General features: G+C 48.9%; 1 protein-coding gene and 1 non-coding gene across 7 annotated transcripts in view; one reads left to right on the top strand and one right to left on the bottom strand.

The window, feature by feature from the left end:
• Positions 1-681: 681 nt before the first annotated feature.
• Positions 682-24960, top strand: part of KDM4B (lysine demethylase 4B) — a 171793-nt gene continuing 147514 nt past the window's right edge. For all 6 annotated transcript variants that reach the window (XM_066275126.1, XM_066275118.1, XM_066275110.1 and 3 more), the window contains exon 1: positions 682-807. The gene's annotated coding sequence lies outside the window, so the exon portion shown is untranslated. The remainder of the gene's footprint in view (positions 808-24960) is intronic.
• On the bottom strand, positions 13493-13568 carry TRNAV-GAC (transfer RNA valine (anticodon GAC)). The gene has a single exon. It is a non-coding gene; the product is annotated as a tRNA-Val (tRNA).

Raw genomic sequence — 24960 nt, 5'->3', positions numbered from 1 at the left:
GTTATAGAAATGAACTTGGTTAATTTTGGGGGGAGGGGAAATTTGCTGCTTGACTTTTTATTTCTCCTGTTCTCAGTTCTCCAACTTTGCAAAATGGGATGTATTGGGGCTATGCTTCCTAATTTGAGACTTTGTGAATTGGGGAACTCGGCGCCCAAATTCCGGCTATGGGTCTCGAACCCTGTCCCCATGCTTCCCTGACCCGGTGCTGATGCTGTGCAGGGTCTCACGTACTCAGCCGCCTCCTGATAACGAGGGCGGGGCTCGAACGGTGACTGGCACCCGCTTCAGCCAGTCCACGGCTCGGGCTGACACCGCAAGCCATTACCCGTTTGTTCCCCTGCGATTGAGGCGTCCTTGTCAATCCGAGGCCCAGCCGCTCTTCGGTTGGTCGCGACCGCCTTGGCTGGCGTGCGTTGCCCCCAATGAAAATGAAGCCGGTCAGCGGGCACGTGGGTAGGTACTGGCGTGTCCCTGCCTGTTGCCCAATGGGGAGGCGAATCTGTCTCCAGCGCCCGCCCAATCGAGGCTCGCGGGAGGCGGCCCGTGAAGTGTTGATCGGCCTGGCGGAGGGGAGGGGCGGAGCTGTCAGCGGCAGCCAATGGACGTGCGGGCGTGGGCTCGGGAACCAATGGCAGCCGGGGCGGGGCTGGCGCACGTCCTCATAAGCCCCGCCCGGGGCGCTCACGGAGGGCTCGGCCGCCAGCGACCGAGCGGGGCCCGGCCCGAGCGGGACCTGGGGGTGCGACGCCGAGGGCGGGGGAGCGCGCGCCGCTGCTCCGGATCTGGCCGCGCGCGCCACCTCAGGTGAGCCCGCGGAAGGCGGCCGCGGCATCCGAGCGTGGGCCTCGCCGCCGCCTCCGCCCCCGCCCCCGCGCCGTGCCGGGGGCTGTGGGCGGGCGGGCCCCGGGACTTGAGGCCCAGGCCTCGGGTGAGGCCTGCTCTGGCCGCAGTCGCCGCGCTTTGTCCCGGCCCGCGGAGAGGTTGGGGGCGTTAACCACTCAGCCCCGGCCGCCCGCTGGGCCTCAGGCGGGGGCGGCGCGGCCGGACAATGGCGGGGCCAGGGGCGGGAGGCGGGGGCGCCCTTCCTGGGCTGGGGGCGAGCGGGGCCTGGGCCGCGGCGTTCCCGCAGGCCCCGCACAAAAGATGACAGCGTGGGTGGCCCGGCCCGACCGGTCCTGTTCAGCTGGGCCCTTTTATTATTCAGAACAATCTTAATAACTAAAAAAATAATTATAATAAAGAGCGAGAGCCCAGGCCCAGGATGGAACCCTCCTGCATTTCCGGCCCTTTGGGCACTGGTGGGGTTAACAGGGTGCTTCCCAGGGGCGCCCCCGAAACATCCATCTTTCCATCCCACTCCGCCATCGCAGCTTCCAAACTTACCTCCCATCTCTGGGAGCCCCCCTAAAATAAGCATGCAGTCTGGATTTTTTATTTTAAAAAATGTATCCACTTGCTATGCACACATCATAGATTCCAGACGGGTCCCCCCAGCCCTCCCCTTCTCAGCTCCATCGTCATTTCGAAGCTCCCCTTTCTCTGTAGGAATAAATCGTGGAATCGGTCTTGCAGCGACCCCCTGGGGCTTGTCCCAACTATCCCCTTGAGAGCTGGGGATAGATTCATTCTGAAAGAGACCTGCCCCGGGATGTGCAAGGGCCCGGGACTGCAGCTGGTGGGCGGCATGGCACCAGGGGGATTGAGGTGCATGTCCACCTGGGCAAGGTGGAAGGTTTTACAGGGGATATTTTTCCTGGCGATGCGGGGAGGAGTAGACTGCCCTGTGGTGTGTCCCATCTTGTTTTTTCTGGGGAGGATCCTTTTGTTTTAATTCAGGTCCACCTGGGGAACTGTTTCCCGAGTTATGTTCACTGGACCCCAAGATCCTGTTATATATAGAGAGTGTGTCCTTTTCCATGTATTTCTGTCAATAAGCGTTTATTCAGTAAGCTCCTTTGGGTCCCACTGGTTGCTGGCACTGTCTTTAAGATCTGAAGATGCCTGCCCGAGCATCCCTTTGCCTCAACAGCCACTTATGTGGCTGCCCCCAGATTGGAGAAAGACTCTAAAAGAGGCTCATTTTAGATGACTCCTAAGGGTTTTTATCGCTGCCATGGAAGAACTAATGACTCTCCCTAATTCTCAAATAATAGCTTCCTTATGAGGTATGGGGAGGGTTTGTCAACTCACTGGTCAGCCTTTTCTTGCCGCCCTTGCAAAAGCGGTGGACAGCCTCTCTTGTCTTTGCAGTTTGTTTTTTGGAACCTGAAGGACAGAGTGTAATAGTCTCAGAGTTAACTTGTGATGATCTGAGTTGAGGGTTTCTGAAACTCGCCCTCTTTCTGTGCTTCTGATTGGATGCTTGGCAGATTTCGCTGCTCCCCTGCAGGGGAAACTATGACGGTCAGACCACCTCCTTCAGACCACCCTCCTTTAGCAAGGGTCAGTTTGGGGGGTGGGGGGGGTGGAGGTGTGGTTGCAAATACTACTAGGTGCTGTGTCAGGTATGCAAGTGGCTACTGTGTCAGGTGCCTCATGTGCCTATGTGCATAGTATAGTTGTTGAGACCTGAAATATATACAGATCTTACTTAGTAACAATAGACTTCCTTGCATTTTTCTAATCCTTGCTTTAGAGAATGGGCTGCTAAAGAGACATTTGTTAGAGCTTCAAGTTATTGTTGATGAGTTGTTCAGGACCCCACCTGGCCTTTGTTCTACTCTTCTGTTTTCTAGAAAAGACCCTTCCTCAGTCCCTGTGCCTTCCTGCAGGAGCCCCGAGGTAGTCAGAGGCCCTCTGTGTCCCTCCATCCCCCATCTGGCTGCTCTTGATCCGATGTCTTTCTGCCTCCTCTGCTGGTTTCTTGTGCTCTTCCCCTTTCCCCTGGCTGGCTTATCTGAGCCTCTGTCCTGGAGAGCCCATCTGTTCCTTGGTTCCATCTGACAACTGTGAGGATGGACATTGGGGAATGTTTGAGCGCTGAGGCAGGTTTTGGGGAGTCCCTAACTTTAAGGGCACTTCAGATATAGTGAGGAAAAGAGAGGGGAGTGGTCACAGCTGTGATGGTGGTGTGGAGCTCACTGCCTTCGTGGCAGCTCATGGGGCGGACAGGATGAGGTGATGAGTGATAAGGGATGGAGGAGGGGACCAAAGTGTTGATAAATGAACATTTCTGATTGGTTTGCTTCTCAGGCTATGGATTCAGAGCCACTGCGTGGGGTTCAGAGCTTTGTGACCTTGGATCAGTCACTTACTTGCTCAAGAACAACAAAAAAAATGAGGCAGTCACTAAACCTTCCCAAGTCTGGTTCGAATGTGAAGAGCAAATGAACTGCAGGCAGATGGTGGGACTGGGAGGACTCTGTACACCTGCTGGGTCACTACCTCACTGGGGTTTCTGGCTGTGCCCTTCTGTGACCACAGCTCTAACCTGCCTCTGCAGTTGGCTGAGGATGCCAGAGAGGAGGACCAGGGCTGAACCTGGACTCCGTTCTGGCCTGCTGATCATGGCACTGTCCTTGGCTTCCTGTCCTTCTCTTCATTCCCTATGTAGGCTTCTGAGTCTGAGGACCTGTGTTCAAATCTCTCCTCTGGGGCAGGTTACTCCACATCTCTGGGCTTCACTTTCCTCTTTTGTAAAATGGGTATAATGAGAACCTAGCCCTTGTAATTGTGAGGATCAAAGGGGATGAAAGGCTCAGAAGTGCTTTTCTTGGCGCCAGGGAGCTGTGAACCCTGAGCCGATTTATTACCACTGGGGTGCTTTCTGGTTCTGCCTTGGTCTTCCCCTCTGCCTGTCTATATTTGGGCTGGATCATTCTCTGTGGGGGACTCTCCTGGGCACTGTAGGGTATTGAGAGCATCCCTAGACACAACCCTCTTACTGTCAACAGCACTTCTCACATCTCCAGCTGTGACAACTGCATTGTCCCAGACATTGCCTACTGTCCCATAGAGGAGGTACAGTCACCCACAGGTGAGACCCTATCACTTAACCTTTAACACTGCACAACCTGATATTTGTCCATGCCCGCGATGTACCTCAAGTTCTAGTACCCTTTGTCCCCTTCCTCCCTTCCAGTCTTTTTTTTTTTTTTTAAATTTTATTTTTTTGTATTTTTCTGAAGCTGGAAATGGGGAGAGACAGTCAGACAGGCTCCCGCATGCGCCCGACCGGGATCCACGGCATGCCCACCAGGGGGCAATGCTCTGCCCCTCCGGGGCGTCGCTATGCCACGACCAGAGCCACTCTAGCTCCTGGGGCAGAGGCCAAGGAGCCATCCCCAGCGCCCGGGCCATCCTTGCTCCAATGGAGCCTCGGCTGCAGAAGGGGAAGAGAGAGACAGAGAGGAAGGAGAAGGGGAGGTGGAGAAGCAGATGGGCGCTTCTCCTATGTGCCCTGGCCGGGAATCGAACCCGGGTCCCCCGCACGCCAGGCCGATGCTCTACTGCGCTGAGCCAACCGGCCAGGGCCCCTTCCAGTCTTTAATATGGAGAGACTTGTATTTACAAGTTGTGTCCAGTCAGTATTCCTCGGCCTTTCTGTAGAGGTTCTTCCTCCCTGTCACTCTGACTTTCCCCCTCCCTTCTCAGCTGCAGTGTCCACCAGCCTCTCCAACCCCATCTCCAGGAGAGAAGCTCAAAGACACACCCATGTCATCTGAGCCCTTGCCACCTGTCCTTGACCCTATTAACGAGGACTGTAGTTTTCCCAACTGTTCTTTTTTTTTTTTAATTTTTTTTTTTTTTTTACCTAGACAGAGAGTGAGTCAGAGAGAGGGATAGACAGGGACAGACAGACAGGAACGGAGAGAGATGAGAAGCATCCATCATTAGTTTTTCATTGCGCGTTGCAACACCTTAGTTGTTTATTGATTACTTTCTCATATGTGCTTTGACCGCGGGCCTTCAGCAGACCGAGTAATCCCTTGCTGGAGCCAGTGGCCTTGGGTTCAAGCTGGTGGGCTTTTTGCTCAAACCAGAAGAGCCCATGCTCTAGCTGGCGACCTCGGGGTCTCGAACCTGGGTCCTCTGCATCCCAGTCCGATGCTCTATCCACTGCACCATCACCTGGTCAGGCCCAAGTGTTCTTGTTCCCTGGAAACCACAGGTCTTCTACCCAGGCTTTCACACCCTTCTGGACACTATGCTCCTTTCTGACAATTACTTAACAGTTGTTCTGAACTTGAAGGTAACTCACTTCTTTAATCTTTGCCTTTACCTGAACAGTATGTGTATGAAGTCATGGAGCTGTTACGGTACTAGTTGCAGATACTTTTACACAATAAAATGAATTTAACTACAATAATTTTTAAAATGTTTGTATCACTTTAATTACTAAGGTCTGAGCAGATCAATGAATTGATTTTGTTGGTTGAATGTTTTTTAACTTTTTTTAAAAATTTATTCATTTTAGGAGAGAGAGAGAGAGAGAGAGGGAGAATGGGGGGGGGGGCGGTGGAGGAGCAGGAAGCATCAACTCCCTTATGTGCCTTGACCAGACAAGTGCAGGGTTTCGAACCAGCGACCTCAGTGTTCCAGGTCGACGCTTTATCCATTGCGCCAGCACAGGTCAGGCCTGAATTGTTTTGTTTTTTTTTTGTATTTTTTCTGAAGCTGGAAAAGGGGAGAGACAGTCAGACAGACTCCTGCATGCGGCCGACCGGGATCCACCCAGCACGCCCACCAGGGGCGATGCTCTGCCCACCAGGGGGCGGTGCTCTGCCCCTCTGGGGCGTCGCTCTGTTGGGACCAGAGTCACTCCAGCGCCTGGGGCAGAGGCCGAGGAGCCATCCCCAGCGCCCGGGCCATCTTTGCTCCAATGGAGACTCACAGCGGGAGGGGAAGAGAGAGACAGAGAGGAAGGAGAGGGGGAGGGGTGGAGAAGCAGATGGGCGCTTCTCCTGTGTGCCCTGGCCGGGAATCAAACCCGGGACTTCTGCATGCCAGGCCGATGCTCTACCACTGAGCCAACCGGCCAGGGCCCTGAATTGGTTTTTGAGTCTAGTTCGTGCTTTGACTTGGCCTGTGCTGGGTGCATCTTTGTTTAGATAAGGTGGCCTGACTCTGTCTTTTTTCACTCTTGCTTCTCAAGGAGCTTTAAAATCTTTAAAAATGGCCTCCCTCTGCTCAGAACCCTTCAGTGGCTTCCTCTTGTCCTTGGAAGTAATTGCAGACCCCTTGCCATGGCCTCCCTCCTCTGTCCTCTGTGATGCTCTCCTCTCTCACTGTCCTGCCACTCTCCCTCCCTGTGCCCCTTCAGTCTAACCAGCTTACTTGGCTACTCTTCCATGCCTCAGGACCTTTGCACTTGCTATTTCCTCTGCCAGAATGCTGTTCCTTTTTCATTTCTACCCAGCTGGCTCCTTATCTTTCAGGTCTTCGCTCAAGAAGCCATCTGTTTAGAAACCCTGGGCTCGCCTGGTCAAGGCACATATGGGAGTTGATGCTTCCAGCTCCTCCCCCCTTCTCTCTCTCTGTCTCTCTCTCTCCCTCTCTCTCTCCTCTCTAAAAATAAATTAAAAAAAATAAAATTAAAAAAAAAAGCCATCTGTGACCACACTGCCTAAATTCACCCTTTCAACCACCCTCTCTCCCAAGCTGCTTTTATTTCCCCCTTTGCATTCAGTGCTACCACAAATGCATATTAATCTGTTCATGTATTTGTTGTCTGTCTCATTCACTTGTTCTGTAAAGGGGCAGAGAAGAACTATTTCCACCTTTGCAGGCAAAATGGCTCAAAAGTACAGAAATGAGTGGGTGTATCTGCGTTCCAATAAAACTTTATGGACACAAATGTGAATTTCATACACTTTTCCTTCCTCCCTCTCTGCCTCCCTCCCTCCCTGTCTCCCTCCCTGCCGCCTTCCCTCCTTCCCTGGCTTCCTTCCTCTTTCTCTCCTTCCCTCTTTTTCTCCTTCCCTCCTTCTCTCCTTCCCTCCTGCCCTCCCTCCTTTTCTCTCTCTCTCTCTCCTCTCCCTTCCTCCTGAAGGGGAGATAGAGAGACAGACTCCCACAGACGCCCCTACTGGATCCACCTGGCAATAGCTGTCTGGGGCTGATCCTCAATGCCTAGAGTTGATGCTTGAACCAACCGAGCCACTGTCCGTGGGGAAGAAAGAGAGAAGGGGAAGAGATTGAGAAGGGAGAGAGGGAAGGGAAGAAAAGCAGATGTTTGCTTCTCATATGTGCCCTTACTGGGGATCAAACCCGGGATGTCCACACACCAGGCCGACACTCTATTCACTGAGCCAACCAGCCAGGGCCTCATATATTTTTCACATGTCATGAATTCTTTTCTTTTTATTCCTCTTACCCCCACCCAACCATTAAAAATGTCAAAACCATTCTTAGCTTGTGGGCTGTACAAAAAAACAGGCAGCAGACAGGGTTTGACCTGCAGCCACAGTTTGGGAGGGTGTGAGGTCCACACTGTAGAAATATCTGCCTTGGTTGCTGTGTGTCTCTCCAGCACCTAGGGCAGTTCCTGGCGCACAGTGAATGTTCAGTGAACATTCGTGTGTTAAATGAATTTCCATCTTTCTTTTTTAAATTTTTTTTAATTAATTAATTTTTTTTTTACAGAGACAGAATCAGAGAGAGAGGGATGGATAGGGACAGACAGACACAGGAACGGAGAGAGATGAGAAGCATCAATTATCAGTTTTTCGTTGCGACACCTTAGTTGTTCATTGATTGCTTTCTCATATGTGCCTTGACCGTGGGCCTTGAGCAGACCGAGTAACCCCTTGCTCAAGCCAGCGACCTTGGGTCCAAGCTGGTGAGTTTTTTGCTCAAACCAGATGAGCCCACGCTCAAGCTGGTGACCTCGGGGTCTCAAACCTGGGTCCTCCACATCCCAGTCCGACGCTCTATCCACTGTGCCACCGCCTGGTCAGGCTCCATCTTTCTTATGTCAGAGCATTTAGACTTATAGTCTGTATTTTAAAAAATGGGTTGTGGGTTGCTTTGAGGGGAATTGAAAGTAAAGTAGAGGGGTTGTAACAAAGTGTTATGACTCCATCCACCCAAAAAACTTCATAATAAAGGAGAAAAAAGAAGTCAACGTAAATGGGCAAATACTTTGCTTTTTGCAATGCTCGACTTTTTCTTTTTTCTTTTTTTCACAGGGACAGAGAGAGAGAGTCAGAGAGAGGGACAGACAGACAGGAATGGAAAGAGATGAGAAGCATCAGTCATCAGTTTTTCATTGCGACATCTTAGTTGTTCATTGATTGCTTTCTCATACGTGCCTTGACCGTGGGCCTTCAGCAGACCGAGTAACCCCTTGCTCGAGTCAGCGACCTTGGGTCCATGCTAGTGAGTTTTTTGCTCAAGCCAGATGAGCCTGCACTCAAGCTGGCGACCTCGGGGTCTTGAACCTGGGTCCTCCACATCCCAGTCTGATGCTCTATCCACTGCGCCACCGCCTGGTCAGGCTTGACTTTTTCATTTTGCTTCACATTCCACCCCTTTTGCATCACACTCCATCAGATTGGTAAGGAGTATAGTGGTTCCTTGTCTATCGCGGGGAAACCCCCGCAATACGTGAAAATCTACGAAGTAGCAACCTTATATTTATTTTATTATTTATATATATTAAGGCTTTATAAACTTCCCCACACTCTTATAAACCTTTACCACACTCTTATAAACACTTTCTATGCTCTTAAACACTTTCTATACTCAAACCTATGTAATTTTAACAATATATAAAATTCTATATGGGTACTCACCAGTGAATATACAGTAATCTCTTAATATGCTTTAATTAATATATTTTTTAATTTTTATTTTTTTACAGAGACAGAGAGTGAGTCAGAGAGAGGGATAGACAGGGACAGACAGACAGGAACGGAGAGAGGTGAGAAGCATCAATCATTAGTTTTTCATTGCGCGTCGCCACACCTTAGTTGTTCATTGATTGCTTTCTCATACGTGCCTTGACCGTGGGCCTTCAGCAGACTGAGTAACCCCTTGCTGGACCCAGTGACCTTGGGTTTAAGCTGGTGGGCTTTTGCTCAAACCAGATGAGCCCGTGCTCAAGCTGGTGACCTTGGGGTCTCGAATCTGGGTCCTCTGCATCCCAGTCTGACGCTCTATCCACTGCGCCACTGCCTGGTCAGGCTAATTAAGTTTTTTTTTTTTTTTTTTTTTGTATTTTTCTGAAGCTGGAAACGGGGAGGCAGTCAGACAGACTCCTGCATGCGCCTGACCGGGATCTACCCGGCACGCCCACCAGGGGGCGATGCTCTGCCCATTCGGGGCATTGCTCTGTCATGACCAGAGCCACTCTAGCGCCTGGGGCAGAGGCCAAGGAGCCATCCCCAGCGCCTGGGCCATCTTTTGCTCCAGTTGAGCCTCGGCTGCGGGAGGGGAAGAGAGAGACAGAGAGGAAGTAGAGGGGGAGAGGTGGAGAAGCAGATGGGCGCCTCTCCTGTGTACCCTGGCCGGGAATTGAACCCGGGACTTCTGCACGCCAGGCTGACACTCCACCACTGAGCCAGTCGGCCAGGGCCTAATTAAGATTTTTGATATTTTTTATATTGTTTTCAATTTTTTAGGCTAGAAAATGCTTATTTTACCGCAAACATAACTAAAATAATAAATATATAAAAATTTCTATATACTGCAAAATCCTGCAATATAGTGTAAAATCTATGATACAAAATTAGGTATATACAATTTAAAAATCTATAACACAGACCATGAAAAGTGAACCGCGATATGGCGAGGGATGACTGTATACCTGGCCTTAAAGAGTTTGGGGCTGACTAGGCAGTCACGCAGTAGATAGAGTGACAGCCTGGGATGCTGAGGACCCAGATTCGAAACCCTGAGGTTGCCAGTTTGAGCTCAGGCTCATCTGGCTTGAGTGTGGGCTCATCAGCTTGAGTGCGGGCTTGCTGGCTTGAGCGTGGGATTATAGATATGACCCCATGGTTGCTGGCTTGAAGCCCAAGGTCACTGGCTTGAGTAAAGGGTTCACTGGCTCAGCTGGAGCCCTCTGGTCAAGGCACATATGAGAAATCAATCAATGAACAATTAAGGTGCCACAACTATGTCAATGGTTCTCATCTCGTTTCCTTCCATGTCTGTCTCTCTCACTTAAAAAGAAATTTGTTTTGCCCTGACAGAAGCTGAGGGTTTAAAAGGAAGACACTGTTTCCCAATCATTTGGTTTTGTAAGCATCTAACACATCTGCTTTACAAATACCAATGCCCCCATCAGAAGGGGTGAACATAGCCCTGGGAGGTGCTATTTGGCATAGGAACACTTGTGAAGAGGTGGCTTTGTGAGTGTGACATTTGAGATTTGTGGTCAATGAGATGGCTGTGTTGGGGGCAAGATGATGGCGAAGCCTGTACTTCCTTGGCCTCACTCCTCTACATTGGCTTCTGGAAGCAAAGACTGGCTGAAGAGTGATTTCCAAGTCAAGCAGTACTTTAGCATCTCAGATTTGGTACTGTCCTGGGAATGTTCTGACTTGTCAAGGAAGCATCCGTTAATTTACAGTCATGCGTTCTTTAGTTGATTGATATAAATAACCTGGAGAGGGTTACTTAGAACTTCTTAGCTTAACAAAGTTGCCTGTTTTTTTTTTGTTGTTGTTTCATTTTGTTTTTGTCTTGATCTTCCTCTGCCTCTCCATCTCTCCCTCCACTCTCCTTTTCTCTTGTACCACACCAGTGGTTCCAGTGGACACAAGGGGTTTGATGAAAAGTTTGCCCCATGGGTGAGCTGTTCCTTTTGGGCTGTGACTCTCCAGGGTAGAGACCTTGAGTATGTTTGTTCAGTCGACAAAGTAACAATCAGAACAGCCATTGAGGATTGCAGCGCCAGAGTGAGTCTCCAGGCACAGAGAAGAACAATAACTAATGTAGGATTTGGCTCCGCTGGCCTACACTAGTGATGGTAGTTAGGGCTCTCAGACAAGCCTGTACTGCAAGCTGCGAAGGGGTGGGCGCTCAGCATTTGTCCCCAGCACCCACTTCCCTTTTATGTTTGCATTTGGACCCTGGACAGGTAGGGGTGGAGGTGGGCCTGCCTTTATGGTTTCATGGCTGCTGCCTCTGGTCTCAGAAGGGAGAATGTGGAGAGAAATGATTTATGTAAAATGAGCTGGCAGTGAATCCAGAACTGCTTTGTGCACAAAAGTAAGAGGAAGTGACAGGAGGCCTCCTTCAAGCAAGAGCCAGCTTGACGCCTCCAGCAGGGACAGTGACAGACTGACTGACAGCAGGGGCGTACCAGGTTTCCTCAGACAAATGGGGTGGAACCAGGCTGCGTGCTCAGCTAGAGCACAGGACCCCAGCATACTCAGTGCCCTGTCTCCCCTTGGACAGCTATCGATCTGCTAGCTGGGTACCCCAAGCAAGTATGGGGGATGACTTGCCTTGGCTCCATAGGATGCGTGGGGGATCCCAGCTGGGCAGCTGGACTGGGAGATTTCATCATATTGCTGCTTGCCCCTTCAAATCTCCGCTGTTACCATATTCTCTTTTTAAAAATTCCATCTGTCAGAAAGGGTCGACTCTAAGCAGAGTGGGGTTCCTATCTTAGGTTGGCAGCTGCATAGATCTGTTTATCTTGGTAACAAGTCAAGAGAGAATTTGCTCCATCTCTAGCTGGCATGTTGAGTAAAGTCCCTGGAATTTAATATCTTGATTTATTGCTTTATTTCAACTCCTCCCCCTGAGGAAGAGTGAGGAGTTGGAAGAAAAAGCTAGTTCTCTGACACCTTTTTGGAAGAGAAGGCATCTTGTTTGACTGCCTTCCTGGGCTACAGCAGGTAGAAGCCAGAGAATGGCCTTGACCACTCTGGCCTCTTCTTGTCCTTGCACCAAAGGCAGAGCAGAGCCTCAATCTGAGTTAAAAGTCGATGAGCAGTGTTGTTCATTGAGGATCTGGCTCCTCTGCATGTCCAGTGTTCTCACCAGGCCCATGGAAGGAATGATGGATGGTCAGATGAATGGATGGATGGATGAACAGACAGAACTCATTAGCCACTAACAGAACTGCAGCAATTGGATGTGGTCCAATTTGGGCTGACCATTGCTGGGACCCCAGGCAGAGTGGCCTTGGTGACATGTCATGCGGCCTCTATAGACTCCTAAGCCATTTCATCCTCCAACCTCAAGGTCAAGATATACAATTGAGAATGGAAAAAGGCCTCTCACGCATGGTTCTGGGGATCAGTGTCTTGTTTTTTGATTCTGGCTGGGCTGTGGCTTTGAGGTGGATTCTGCCATTATCTAGTTGAGTGTGACTGTCGAGCCTGCGTGTCTGGCCAGGTGCTTATGATCGTCAGATGAACAGTGTCTCTTACAGGGTCATGGGACCGTTGATAAAGCAGAACTAGAGAGAACAGAGGGAATGGTGGGGGCCCTAGGGTGGGAAAGCAGAATTGAGAGGATAGATGGTAACCAATCCTGTGGAAGTACGGGGCTAGAGCAGCTCTTGTGGCTCAGGTGGTGACCAGGCAACAGAAGAGTTGTCATTTGAGCTGAGTCTTGTCATCATGGGTGATGGTGAGCTGGTGGGCAGAGGAAAAGGGGCAATTAGAGGGGACAGGGGGAACTGCGGCCTGGGAGAACCCACGTGGAAGAACATAGAGGAGGTAGTGGAAGTTGAGGGAAGCCTCCCTGTCTCTTGGATGTCTCTGGGGGGCCCCCCAGTGCCAGGCTCTGAGGGGTTAAGGTGAGCATGGGTGGCAGATCTGCCCTCAGGGAGCTTAGAGTCTGGTTGATGAGGCAGGACCAAAGTCATTCCAGTCACTGGGAGAACCATGTGACAGCTGCCCAGTGATTGGCACTGGTGTGCCGTCCAGACCTCTAATATTCTAGGATGACAGTCCCTCTTAAAATGATTCTGCCTTTAAAAAAATGCTTCTGCCCTGTCTTTAAAAAAATTTTTTTTAAAGATTTTATTTATTTTACAGAGAGGAGAGAGAGGAATGGGGAGTGAGAAGTATCAACTCATAGCTGCCTCAATTTAGTTGGTTATTGCTTTGATTGCTTATCGTATGTGCCTTGACCAGGCAAGTTTAGGATTTTGAACCCATGATCTCAGTGTTCTAGGTTGACACTCTATCCGCTGTGCCACCATGGGTTAGGCTCAAAACATTTTTTTACTGAGATTTTTAGGTACATTTACCACAAAATGTACCCTTTTAAAGTGGACAATTCAGTGGGTTTTTTTTTTTTTTGTATTTTTCTGAAGCTGGAAACGGGGATAGACTGTCAGACAGACTCCCGCATGCGCCTGGGATTGACCCGGCATGCCCACCTGGGGGCGATGCTCTGCCCCTCCGGGCGTCGCTCTCTCGAGACCAGAGCCACTCTAGCGCCTGGGGCAGAGGCCAAGGAGCCATCCCCAATGCCCGGGCCATCTTTGCTCCAATGGAGCTTTGGCTGCGGGAGGGGAAGAGAGAGACAGAGAGGAAGGAGAGGGGGAGGGGTGGAGAAGCAGATGGGCACTTCTCCTGTGTGCCCTGGCCGGGAATCGAACCCGGGACCTCTGCACGTCAGGCTGACACTCTACCACTGAGCCAACCGGCCAGGGCGACAATTCAGTGGTTTTTAGAACATTTATAGAGTTGTGCAACCATCTAATTCCAGAGCATTTTCATCACTCCAAAGGAAACACTATACCTATTAAAGTAACACTTCCCACCTCCCTCCCCTAGCCCTTGGCAACCATTAACCTACTTCCTGTCTCTGAGGAGTTGTCTGTTCTCAACATTTCACATAAATTTAATCACACACTAATGTGATCTTTTGTGTCTGGCTCCTTTCACTGAAAATTATGTTTTCAAGGTCGATCCACATTGTAGTGGGTGTCAGTATTTTACTCCCTTTTATAGCTGAATAATATTCCAGTGTTTGGATGGACATACTGTGTTAATCCACTATCCATTGATGGACATTTGGGTAGTTTCTCCTGTCTCAGAGTTCTAAAATTCCAGGGCTGGGACATGCAGGCTGCTCACCCAACTGACCCCCTGGTAGAGGCAGCACAAAAAGCCTTTGTGGGACTATATCTTGAATCAGAGAGGCCTGGCCTTTGGTGTGTGGGTTGTAGGTTTGGTGTTGGGCTTCCAGTAGGAGGGAAATCTGGCATGTCAGGTGTGATGCTCCAGCTCACCTTCAGGAGGTGACCAGGCTGTCCTTTGCACACACAAGTCATGGACTCTAGTATTCAGTGGTGAGTCTTTACTTCTCTGCCCTCCCTTTCTTCCAGTTCAAGCTAGGCAGGTCCACCTGGGTGGACTGTGCCTAGGCCACCTCTGTGTGCCCATTCCATGAAACAGTATGGCCTCAGCCCCGTCACTCTGAATTGTCTGTTGTGTGAGTTGTCTCTTCAAAGGCAGCAGCTGCCAAGTTGTAAGCATCCTTGTGATCCCACAAAGCCCCTGTGAAGCTCACCAGCTATTGAGCAGTCCTGCAGGTGGACTGTGACTCTTGCTCTGGCAACCCCCTCTCTGGATAAGCTAATGCCATTACCATGCTGGGTGATTTAGCCTACCTGCTTTGCTGCTGTCTTGCCTGTGGGGAAGAGGTATGTGTGTGACTCACAGTCCCCCTGGCAGAGGATAAAAGTGACCTGGGGTGCCTAAATGCCAGGGAGCGGCTCATGACACTGGGAAGATGCCATGGGGGGGTGCACATGAACACTTAATGTCAGATGACAAAATTGAACCCCTACATCATGCCATATAAAAAAACTAACTCCAGATGACCAAAGACATAAATGTGAGAGCTGAACCAACAAAACTCTCAGGAGAAAACAGGCACAAGTATAAACTGGTGTCTGAGGCAGCACTGTTCACTTCTCACTCAGAGAGATGCTTCTCATCTCCCTCCCTTCCTGCCTGTCTGTCCCTATCTGTCCCTCTCTCTGTTTCTCTCAAATAACTAAATAAATAAATAGATAGATAGATAGATAGATAAGAAGAGACAGGTGAAATTAATTCAAATAGTATATTTAATTGGACCCAAACACCCAAAATATTATTGTTTCAAGATGTAATCAGTATAAAAATTGTATTTCACACTTGACATCTTGGCGTCCTGTATTTAACACTGGACATCCTGGTGTATTTCACATTCTGACATCCTGTGTCTATTTCACACTTGACATCCTGGTATATTTTATACTTAGTGCTGCTGTGCTGGACCTCTGCAGGCTGGTCCTTGGGAACACTTCTCTCCGTGATGTGCTGAGTGCTGTGATGGGGTCAGGGATGCTGTAAATGGGGGTGCCTGGCACTTAGTGGAGGCTGGCTCCTTCCAGCCCATCAGAATTTCTAGATCTGTTAGTCTGTACCTGGAGAGATGAGACAGACCCAATATGAACCAGCCACAGCAATGTGAAGGGTGAGTAAGTAAGGCAAGGCCCACTACGGTGGAGTGGAGTCAGGGGAGACACCTTTACAAGGGCCAGGGAAGCCCTGAGGCTTCCATGGAGGTGATGGGAGTGAAGCAGGTACTTGGAGGAGGAGGCTATGGGTCTGCCTGAACATTATAGCTGACCTTACAGAGGAGAAGGGCTGACCCCTGGAGGGCCTGTGTTTGAGGGTGCTGGGGGGGAAGTGGGAATAAGCCAGAAGCCCTGCTCTTGAGACTCTGGCCAAGCCAGACTGTAGCACTGTGGCTCACTCCAGGATGTTGGGGTTGATGGCCAGCCCCTAGAAGGTTGGGTGGCCATGGCTATGGACTAGTCCTTCCTGTGGCCCCTTGCATGCAGCCTCTCATGGTTTTTTTTTTCTTTTAAATTTTCACATTGATATAGGAAAGAGAGAGAGAGAAAGAGAGGAAGAGAAGGATCAACTTGTTCTTAAGATTTTTTCTTTCTTTCTTTATTTTTAGAGAGGAGAGAGACAGAGAGGGAGAGAGAGGAGAGAGAGACAGAGAGAGAGAAGGGGGGAGGAGCTGGAAGCATCAACTTCCATATGTGCCTTGACCAGGCAAGCCCAGGGTTTTGAACCGGCGACCTCAGCATTTCCAGGTCGACGCTTTATCCACTGCGCCACCACAGGTCAGGCCGGATCAACTTGTTCTTAACCATGGATTGAACCTGGTGACCTGGGTGCACCAGAATGCTTTATCTACTGAGCCACCTGGCCAGGGCCCAGTCTCTCATCTTTGATAGGAGTTTGAAACCTTGTCATAGCTATGAGGGCTGAGGGTCTGAAGGCTGGGCCCATGGCAGCGCATTTGTGGCATGCTGCTGGCCATGCTGGGGAACTCTGAACTTGGGACTCGAAATATTTCCATGAAGGGATTTGGAGGAACTTAGAATGCTGCTTTGACCGTGAGAAAGCCCAGGAGAGAGACTCTTGTACAAGCTAAGTATGGAAATAATATCCCACAGCAGACTGTTTTAAATGGCCTGAGGTCTTGAGGTGGGATGGCTGAGTGGGATTGGCAGCTAGAGGCTGATGGTACTCACTCACTGGGTCTGTCTGGAGTTCAGATGCTGCCTCTGCTGAGTCTGTGTCCTTATCCTAAAATGGGGGTGATGGTGTTTTTTGCTTCAAGTGTGGGTGAGATTAACTGAGTTAAGATGGAAAATCCCTTACTGAAGTAGTTCCCATTTTAGGAATGATTCTGTGCCCAGGGGACACTGGACGTTGTCGGGGGTATCTGTGGTTGTCACAGTGAGGGGTGCTTCTGAAATCTAGTGGATAAGGGTGAGGGATGCTGCTCAATATCCCACAGTGCTCAGAATGGCCCCTCACAGGAATGTCCTGATTTTTAGCACACCTGGCCCAGAGATAGCCTTCAGTAGATTTCAGAAATAATTTTTCTATAGGCTTCTGTTCTTTCCTTGACTCTGTATCAAGGTGTTGCAATAGACTCTTCTAAAATCACTTTACATTCCAGAACAGCCTACAGTTTTTAAAATTTATTTATTTATTTATTCTTTTTAGAGGGGGGGCGGAGAGAGAGAGAAGGGGGAGGAGCAGGAAGCATCAACTCCCATATGTGCCTTGACCAGGCAAGCCAGGGTTTTGAACCAGCAACCTCAGTGTGTCCAGGTTGACGCTTTATCCACTGCGCCACCACAGGTCAGGCCAGCCTACAGCTTTTGATGCTGCTGTTCCATATTTGTGCTGAGGAGGAAGTTAAGGAACAATTGAGGTTATTAGAAACCACCTTAAGAACAAGTTTGTTTTGGCGGCCCTGGCTGGTTGGCCCAGTGGTAGAGTGTTGGACCAGTGTATGGATGTCCCTGATTCAGTTCCTGGTCAGGGCATACAGGAGAAGTGACCATCTGCTTCTTCACCCCTCCCTCTTCTCTTCACCTCTCTCTTACACTCCTGCAGTTGTGGCTCAAATGGTTCGAACAAATTGGCCCTGGGTGCTGAGGATGGCTTCATGACCTCACCTCAGATGCTGAAATAGGTCGGTTGCCAAGCCACAGAGCAGTGAGCCCAGATAGGCAGAGCATCGTCTTATAGGGCTTGCCAGGTCAATCCCATTTGGGGTGCATGTGGGAGTCTGTCTCTGCCTTCCTGCATCTCACTTAATATATAAAAAAAAAGTTTATTTTTCTTCTTCTGCAGCTTATTTTAATGGAACCAGGTAGGAAGGTTTTATGGCCTAGGAAGCCAGTGGTATTCCTGAGGGAGGCTGGCGCAGAGGCAGCCAGGCTGGAACTCAGAGTCCTAAGGTCTGTTCTGAATGCCTCTTCAGGTTTTTTCCTCCAATGAATTTGGGGTTTGATGTGGATTCACTAGCCCAGAGCACTGTGGTCCTGGGGTGAATGGTGCCGCAGGCCCATGTGAGGACAGGGGTGATGCGGCTTTGGATTTGCAGACTGACTCCATCCAGGCAGTGAGAGGACTAAGTTAGGTTTCATGTCCTTCTGCTATATCCACTTAGGCTCAGGCCCTAGGTGTGGCCACCATGAGACCAGGTACCTGGAGATGCTGCCTCAGTGTTCTAGCCCCTACTCCCTGAAGCCCCAGGTTCCTTGGATTCAATAATTTGGCCTTTAGCCAAAAGAAGGCCTGAAAACATTGTGATTGACCAAGTCACAGTGGTTGTTCCCCCAGTAAGACTCCTAGAGGAATCTTCATTATAAAAATCATTTATCTCCATAGTATACATATATATAAAAGTAAGCAAAAAAAAAAAAAAAAGTAAGCAGTTACAGCAAGGTGAAACTAAAACAATACAGGCCACCTGTAGTCCCTGGTAAGCTTCTGATGTGTGTGTTCAGTCAATATGGAATTTGTGTCATCCCTCTGTGTGCTCCCGGGGTCTAGCAGTTCGCTTGGGGGTGACAAGATGTTTTCCTTTCTCCAAAAGCCTGATGTGGTCATTGGGGAGGTAAGGACTCTCACATGGCGCTGGTGATGTGGCCCTGTGACCAATAGGCAGGGGGTCCTGGCACATAGGCTAGGCACCTGGTAGGGCTGGGACCTCAACGTGATCAAGATTGGCCAAGGGTGAAGTAGCAGATATTGCTCAGTGACCTTGACCCCCTATGTACTGCTCAGGTGAGAGGTGAGTATGTGTACATGAGACTAGAGGGCTGGGCCTTTATCGAGTCCTACACTCCCTTTCTTCTGCCTGTAGTGTTAGCTGAGAAGGTTCTTCCCCAGGTCAGTGGTTTGGCACTGAGCCTGGGTTGGGCTCTGGGGTGAACTTGCATTGGGGCTATGGAGGAGGCCTGGCAAGAGGGTGTCTTTGGAAACTGTCAGAACCCTCAGCTCTTTGACTTGGAGCAGCCCCACAGTGACTTAACTAATTTAGAGAGAGTATTCAACTCTGATCGGTCTCTTCAATGCTGACATTGTACCCTGAGGTGTAGGTGAGGCTGGTGGGGAAGCAGTAAGGGCTGTGGGACTTGGTAAAATCTTCCCTGGAAAGGATGATTGTGCTGGGGTCCCATAGCACCCCCTAGGTGTAGGAATTCCTAGTGGCCCAGGTGCTCAGGAAGACCAGGGGACTTTTGGGGGACCAGCATCTCTGTGGCCTCTAAGGCAGGGGTCCCCAAACTACGGCCCGCGGGCAGCATGCGGCCCCCTGAGGCCATTTTTCTGGCCCTTGCCGCACTTCCGGAAGGTGCACCTCTTTCATTGGTGGTCAGTGAGAGGAGCATATTGACCATCTCATTAGCCAAAAGCAGTCCATAGTTCCCATTGAAATACTGGTCAGTTTGTTGATTTAAACTTACTTGTTCTTTATTTTAAATATTGTATTCTTGTTTTGTTTTTTTACTTTAAAATAAGATATATGCAGTGTGCATAGGGATTTGTTCATAGTTTTGTTTTTATAGTCTGGCCCTCCAACGGTCTGAGGGACAGTGAACTGGCCCCCTGTGTAAAAAGTTTGGGGAGCCCTGCTCTAAGGAGTCTCCTGGGCTTCATACCAAGACAGCGCTCGGTTTGAAGTATGGAGCCAGAGCTCCAATGGAAACTGAATTTTCAAACCCTACCACCACCACTGACTTGTGACGAACAACACAGTCTTTTGGGGGCTTGGTGTCCTCACATGCTTTTCTTGCTAGATGATGGTGAGCAGTAAGCAGGGCGATGTATATCCTTAAGTGCTCGATTTGGGAGCTGTCACCCCTGCCACCAACTAGAAACTTTAGTGACATTCTTACAGCGGGCTGACTCCACCAGCCCCAGTTATGCAGAAGAAAAAGTATACTACACTCCTGATGGCTTGGAGTCTATCAGAAATCTGTGTGTTTATTGTGCCAGGCTAGGTGCCAAATACCCAGAAAGGAACAATGGCCCCTATGTGATGAAGACAAGAGAGAGTTGATTGCAGAACCTGAGGAGTGATGCTTCTTGAACTGGGTGGACAATGAAGGCCTCTTCTGGGTGACATTTGGAGAGAGCTCTGAATGACTCGAAGGTGCTAGCCATGAGAAAATCTGGGATTAGAAGCTCCATAGGGAAGAACATACAGCAGGTGCAAAGGTCCTGAGGTGGAAATTAACTTGGCGTGTTTGCAGATGAGAATGGTGTGGCTGGAGTGTGATGAGCTAGCAGAAGAGAACAGAAGCCAGACTGAGTAGACCCTGCAGTTAGGTTGCAGTGAGGCAGGGGGAATCCTTGGGAAGTGGCAATGATGTTGGAAATATAAGTGTTTTAAAAGACCCCCTCTGGTGGCTGTCAGGAGTAAAATCAGGGAAGGAACTATAGCCATCATCCATGAGAGCTATGACCCCTTGACCATGGCTCAGAAGAAGGTGGTCTGGGCTGAGTGAAGGGGACTGGACTTGGGTTGGATTTGGGAGGCAGCAGACCCGCTAGGCTTCATGAGTGGATTGGATGTGAGGGAAAGAGGAATCAGTTCTGACTCTCAGGTTGAAACAACTGGTTTCAATCCCTGTTTCCCCAGCTCTGTGACCTTGGGCAAGTCACTTAACCTCTCTGGGCCTCATCTTCCTTATCTGTGATAAGGTGACTTAGGCTGACTACCTGAGAGGATTGTTGTGAATGGAAGGGAGTTACAGTTATCCATGGGTGGTCATGTTGCAATGTGGACACCCAGCCCAGCGTAGAAGGTGCTGAGAGAGTGCTGGTTCTGGCTTCTCCCAGGATGGTCAGGGAAGATGAAGCCTTTTTATCTTGTTGGTTGTTTCAACCAGCCTTCCTTTCCTTTATTGTTCTCCCTCTTTAATCTTCTCATTTAGAAAGAATGGAGACCTTGGAGGGGCCTGGCTGGTTGGCTCAGTGGTTGAGTGTTGACCTGGCGTGTGGATGTCCCAGGTTCATTTCTCAGTTAGGGCACACAGGAGAAGCAACCATCTGCTTATGCATCCCCTCCCCTTTCCCTCTCTTCCTCTCTCTTCCCCTCCCACAGCCATGGCTCAATTGGTTCTAGCGCATCAGCCTGAGCATGGCCCTGTGGAGCCTCTGCCTCGGGCACTAAAATAGCTTGGTTGCCAAGCAATGGCCCAAGATAAGCAGAGCATCCCCAGTAGGGGGCTTGTTGGGTAGATCCTGGTCAGTGGGCATGCAGGAGTCTGTCTCTCTGTCTCCCTCTCACTTAAAAAAAAAAGAAAGAAAAAAAAATGAGCCTGACCAGACTGTGGTGCGCAGTGAGCATTGGACTGGGATGCGGAGAACCCAGGTTTGAGACCCTGAGGTCGCCAGCTTAAGCGCGGGCTCATCTGGTTTGAGCAAAGCTCACCGGCTTGGACCCAAGGTCGCTGGCTTGAGCAAGTGGTAGGTCTGCTGTAGCTTCACGGTCAAGGCACATATGAGAAAGCAATCAATGAACAACTAAGGTGTCACAACGAAAAACGGATGATTGATGCTTCTCATCTCTCTCTTTGTTCCTGTCTGTCTGTCCCTATCTATCCCTCTCTCTGACTCTCTCTCTGTCTCTGTAAAAAAAAAGAAAAAAAAAAAAGAAAGAATGGAGACTTTGGTGTTAGAATAGATTATTTCTACTTGGAAATAGGGACTTTGAAAGGAAGACACCTTGTGCAGACATAAGGGCTTGCACAAATTCTCTGACTGCAATTCAGGTTTGCACACTTGAATGAGGGTTTATGAATTGGTTGGTCCTGGCAGGACATGTTGTCTTGGCCTGAAGGAGAAATGATGGTTATATTCTGTGAAGAAGCCTGGATCCCGGTGCCTGGCAGAGGTCATTTAGAGGTCATTGTGTGTGTCAGGCAAATCTCAAATGCTCTGTTTTTAATACTGTCATTATTAGAGATGGTGTTTGGACAATCCTGTGTCACTTTAAGATCTATGTTGAGGCCCTGGCCAGTGGCTCAGTGGATAGAGCGTTGGCCTGGTATATGGACGTCCTCAGTTTGATTCCCAGTAGGGCACACAGGAGAAGCAGCCATTTGCTTCTGCCCCCCCCCCTTCTCTCCCTCTTTTCCTCCCACAGCCAGTGGCTCAGTTGATTCAGGTGTGGCCCTCGGTGCTGAGGATAGCTCTGATGGTTGGTTCAAGTGAATCAGCCAGTAAAAATAGCTCAGTACAGTACTTGAGTATCAGTCCCAGAGGGGCTTGCCAGGTGGATAGTCTGTGTCACTATTTCCCTTGCTCTCACTTAAAAAAAAAAAAGAAAGATTTGTGTTGTGAAAACACTTGAGCAGCCCTGATCACCTATGTGGCCATTGTTTTGGGAGGATATCTGAGGAAATGGCCTGCAGCCCTAATGATGCGATGTGAATTTTTGTAAACCTGGCTGGAGAAGACCATTGTAAGGGCCATTGTTAGTTGGTTTCTGTACTTTATTTCTTTTTTCTTTTTTAAGATTTTATTTATTGATTTTATAGAGAGAGGGGTTGGGGGAGTGAAAAGGATCAACTCATAGTTGCTTCACTTTAGTTGTTTATTGATTGCTTGTTGTATGTGCTTTGACCAGGCAAGTCCAGGGTTTCAAACAGGCGACCTCATCATTCCAAGTGGACACTTTATACACTGTACCACCGTAGGTCAGGGTATTTTTATTTTTCAATTACAATTGACATTCAACATTATATTAGTTTCAGGTGTACAGCATAATGGTTAGATGTTTATATAACTTCCAAAGTGATCTCCCCCCCCCCCATAAGTCTAGTACTCACCTGACACTGTACATGGTCACTACAATATTATTGACTATATTCTCTGTGACAGTTTTGTAACTGCCACTTATACACCTTAATTCCTTCACCTTTTTTCATCCCCATTTATTTATTTTAAATTTTATTTATTTTTATTTAGAGAGGAAGGGAGAGAGAGACAGACAGACAGACAGGAATATCGATCTGTTCCTATATATGACCTGACCAGGGATTAAACCCACAACCTCTATGCTTTGGGATGATGCTCTAACTAACCAAGCTATCTGGTCAGGCCCCATTTATTTTATTTTTTAAACTTTTTATTATAGAGAATTTGAATACACACAAGGTAGACAGAATAGGATAAAGAACCCCCACATACTCATCACCCACCCTCCATGGCATCTGTTCTTCTGTCTTCCCATCCATATTATTTTAAAAACCCCCACTTTTTAAAGAATTGTGGACTCCCAAGAAATTGCAAAAAAAATTGTACAGAGAGATCCTGTATACTCTTTCCCCCAGCTTACCACGTGGTGACATCTTAGATAAGCATTGTCCACTGTCAAAACTAGGAGCCCTGGCCCTGGCCGGTTGGCTCAGCAGTAGAGCGTCGGCCTGGCGTGCAGGGGACCCGGGTTCGATCCCCGGCCAGGGCACATAGGAGAAGCGCCCATTTGCTTCTCCACCCCCCCTCCTTCCTCTCTGTCTCTCTCTTCCCCTCCCGCAGCCAAGGCTCCATTGGAGCAAAGATGGCCCGGGCACTGGGGATGGCTCCTTGGCCTCTGCCCCAGGCGCTGGAGTGGCTCTGGTCACGGCAGAGCGATGCCCCGGAGGGGCAGAGCGATGCCCCGGAGGGGCAGAGCATCGCCCCCTGGTGGGAAGAGTGTCGCCCCTGGTGGGCATGCCGGGTGGATCCTGGTTGGGCGCATGCGGGAGTCTGTCTGACTGTCTCTCCCCGTTTCCAGCTTCAGAAAAATACCAAAACAAACAAACAAACAAAAAAACCCCCAAAAAACTAGGAGCCCTGGCCGGTTGGCTTAGTGGTAGAGCATTGGCCCAGCATCTGGAAGTCCGGGTTTGATTCTCACCCAGGGCACACAGGAGAAGCGTCCATCTGCTTCTCCACCCTTCCCCCTCTCCTTTCTCTCTCTCTTTCTCTTCCCCTCTTGCAACCAAGGCTCCATTGCAGCAAAGTTGGCCCAGGTGCTGAGGATAGCTCCATGGCCTCTGCCTCAGGCGCTAGAATGGCTCTAGCACATGCGGGAGTCTGTCTCTCTGCCTCCCTGCTTCTCAGTTCAGAAAAATACAAAGATCAAAGCAAAACAAAAAACCCTAGGAAATTGACTACCACAATATGCTGTAACTTCACTGAGATTTCACCATTTTTAGAATACTCATTTTTTCCCATGTCTTTGTGACATCTTTTTCTCTGCATAGATTTATGTAGCCACCATCACAATCAAGTTACAGAACTGTGCCTCCAACATGAACAAAGTCCCTGAAGCTCCCTTTTAAGGTCACCCCCACTTCCCACCCCAGGCCCTGGCAGCTACTTGTCTGTTCCCATCTCTATAATCTTGTCATTTTGAGAAGGTTAGGGAATCCTGCATCAGATACAACCTTTGGGGAATGAATGGCTTTTCTCACTTGAGGGTCATCCCCATTGTTGTGTTTTATCAACAATCCATTCATTTTTGCTGCTCAGTAGATCCCTGCCAACATTATTTTATGGTCCTTTAGCAATATGATGAGTCTTCTGACTTTTTTTCTTGATCATTCTACCTAAAAGTTTGTCAATTTTGTTGATCTCAAAGAATCAACTTTAGGTTTAGTTTGCTTTTCTTCTTCTGGTGTTTTAAGGTAGAAGTTTGGAGTATTGAATTGAGATCTTTCTTGTTTTTTTAAATGTAGGTAGCTATAAATCTTCCTTTAAGTACTGCTTTCACTGCATCCTGTTTGTTGTGGCCTCATTTTGATTCACTTCAAAGTATTTTCTAATTTCTCTTCTGATTTCTTTGATCTGTGGTTTTTTAGGAATGTATTGTTTAATTTTCTACATATTTTAAATCTCCAGATTTCTTTATTGATTTCTGGTTTTCATTGTAGTCACAGAACCTAGTTTTGTATGATTTGAATTCTTTTTAATGCAATGAGGGTTGTTTTATAGCTTAACATGTGGGTAATTCTGGAGAAAGTTTCATGTGTACTGAGAAGAAAGTATAATTTTCTTTTGTTAGGTCGGTTTTCAATAGATATCTGTTGGTTTATAAGTGTTGTTCAAGTCATCTTTTTGTTGATCTTCAACCTAGTTGTTTTACCCGTTATTGAACTTGGAGTATAGCTGTCTCCAACTATTATTGTTGAATTGTGTATTTCTTCCTTCATTTCTGTCAGTTTTTGCTTAATATGTTTAG

The sequence above is a fragment of the Saccopteryx bilineata genome, chromosome 1 (genome assembly GCF_036850765.1).
Source record: "Saccopteryx bilineata isolate mSacBil1 chromosome 1, mSacBil1_pri_phased_curated, whole genome shotgun sequence".
NCBI lineage: Eukaryota > Metazoa > Chordata > Mammalia > Chiroptera > Emballonuridae > Saccopteryx > Saccopteryx bilineata.
Note: the sequence above shows the minus strand (reverse complement) of the source record. Positions and strands in the feature narration are given on the sequence as shown.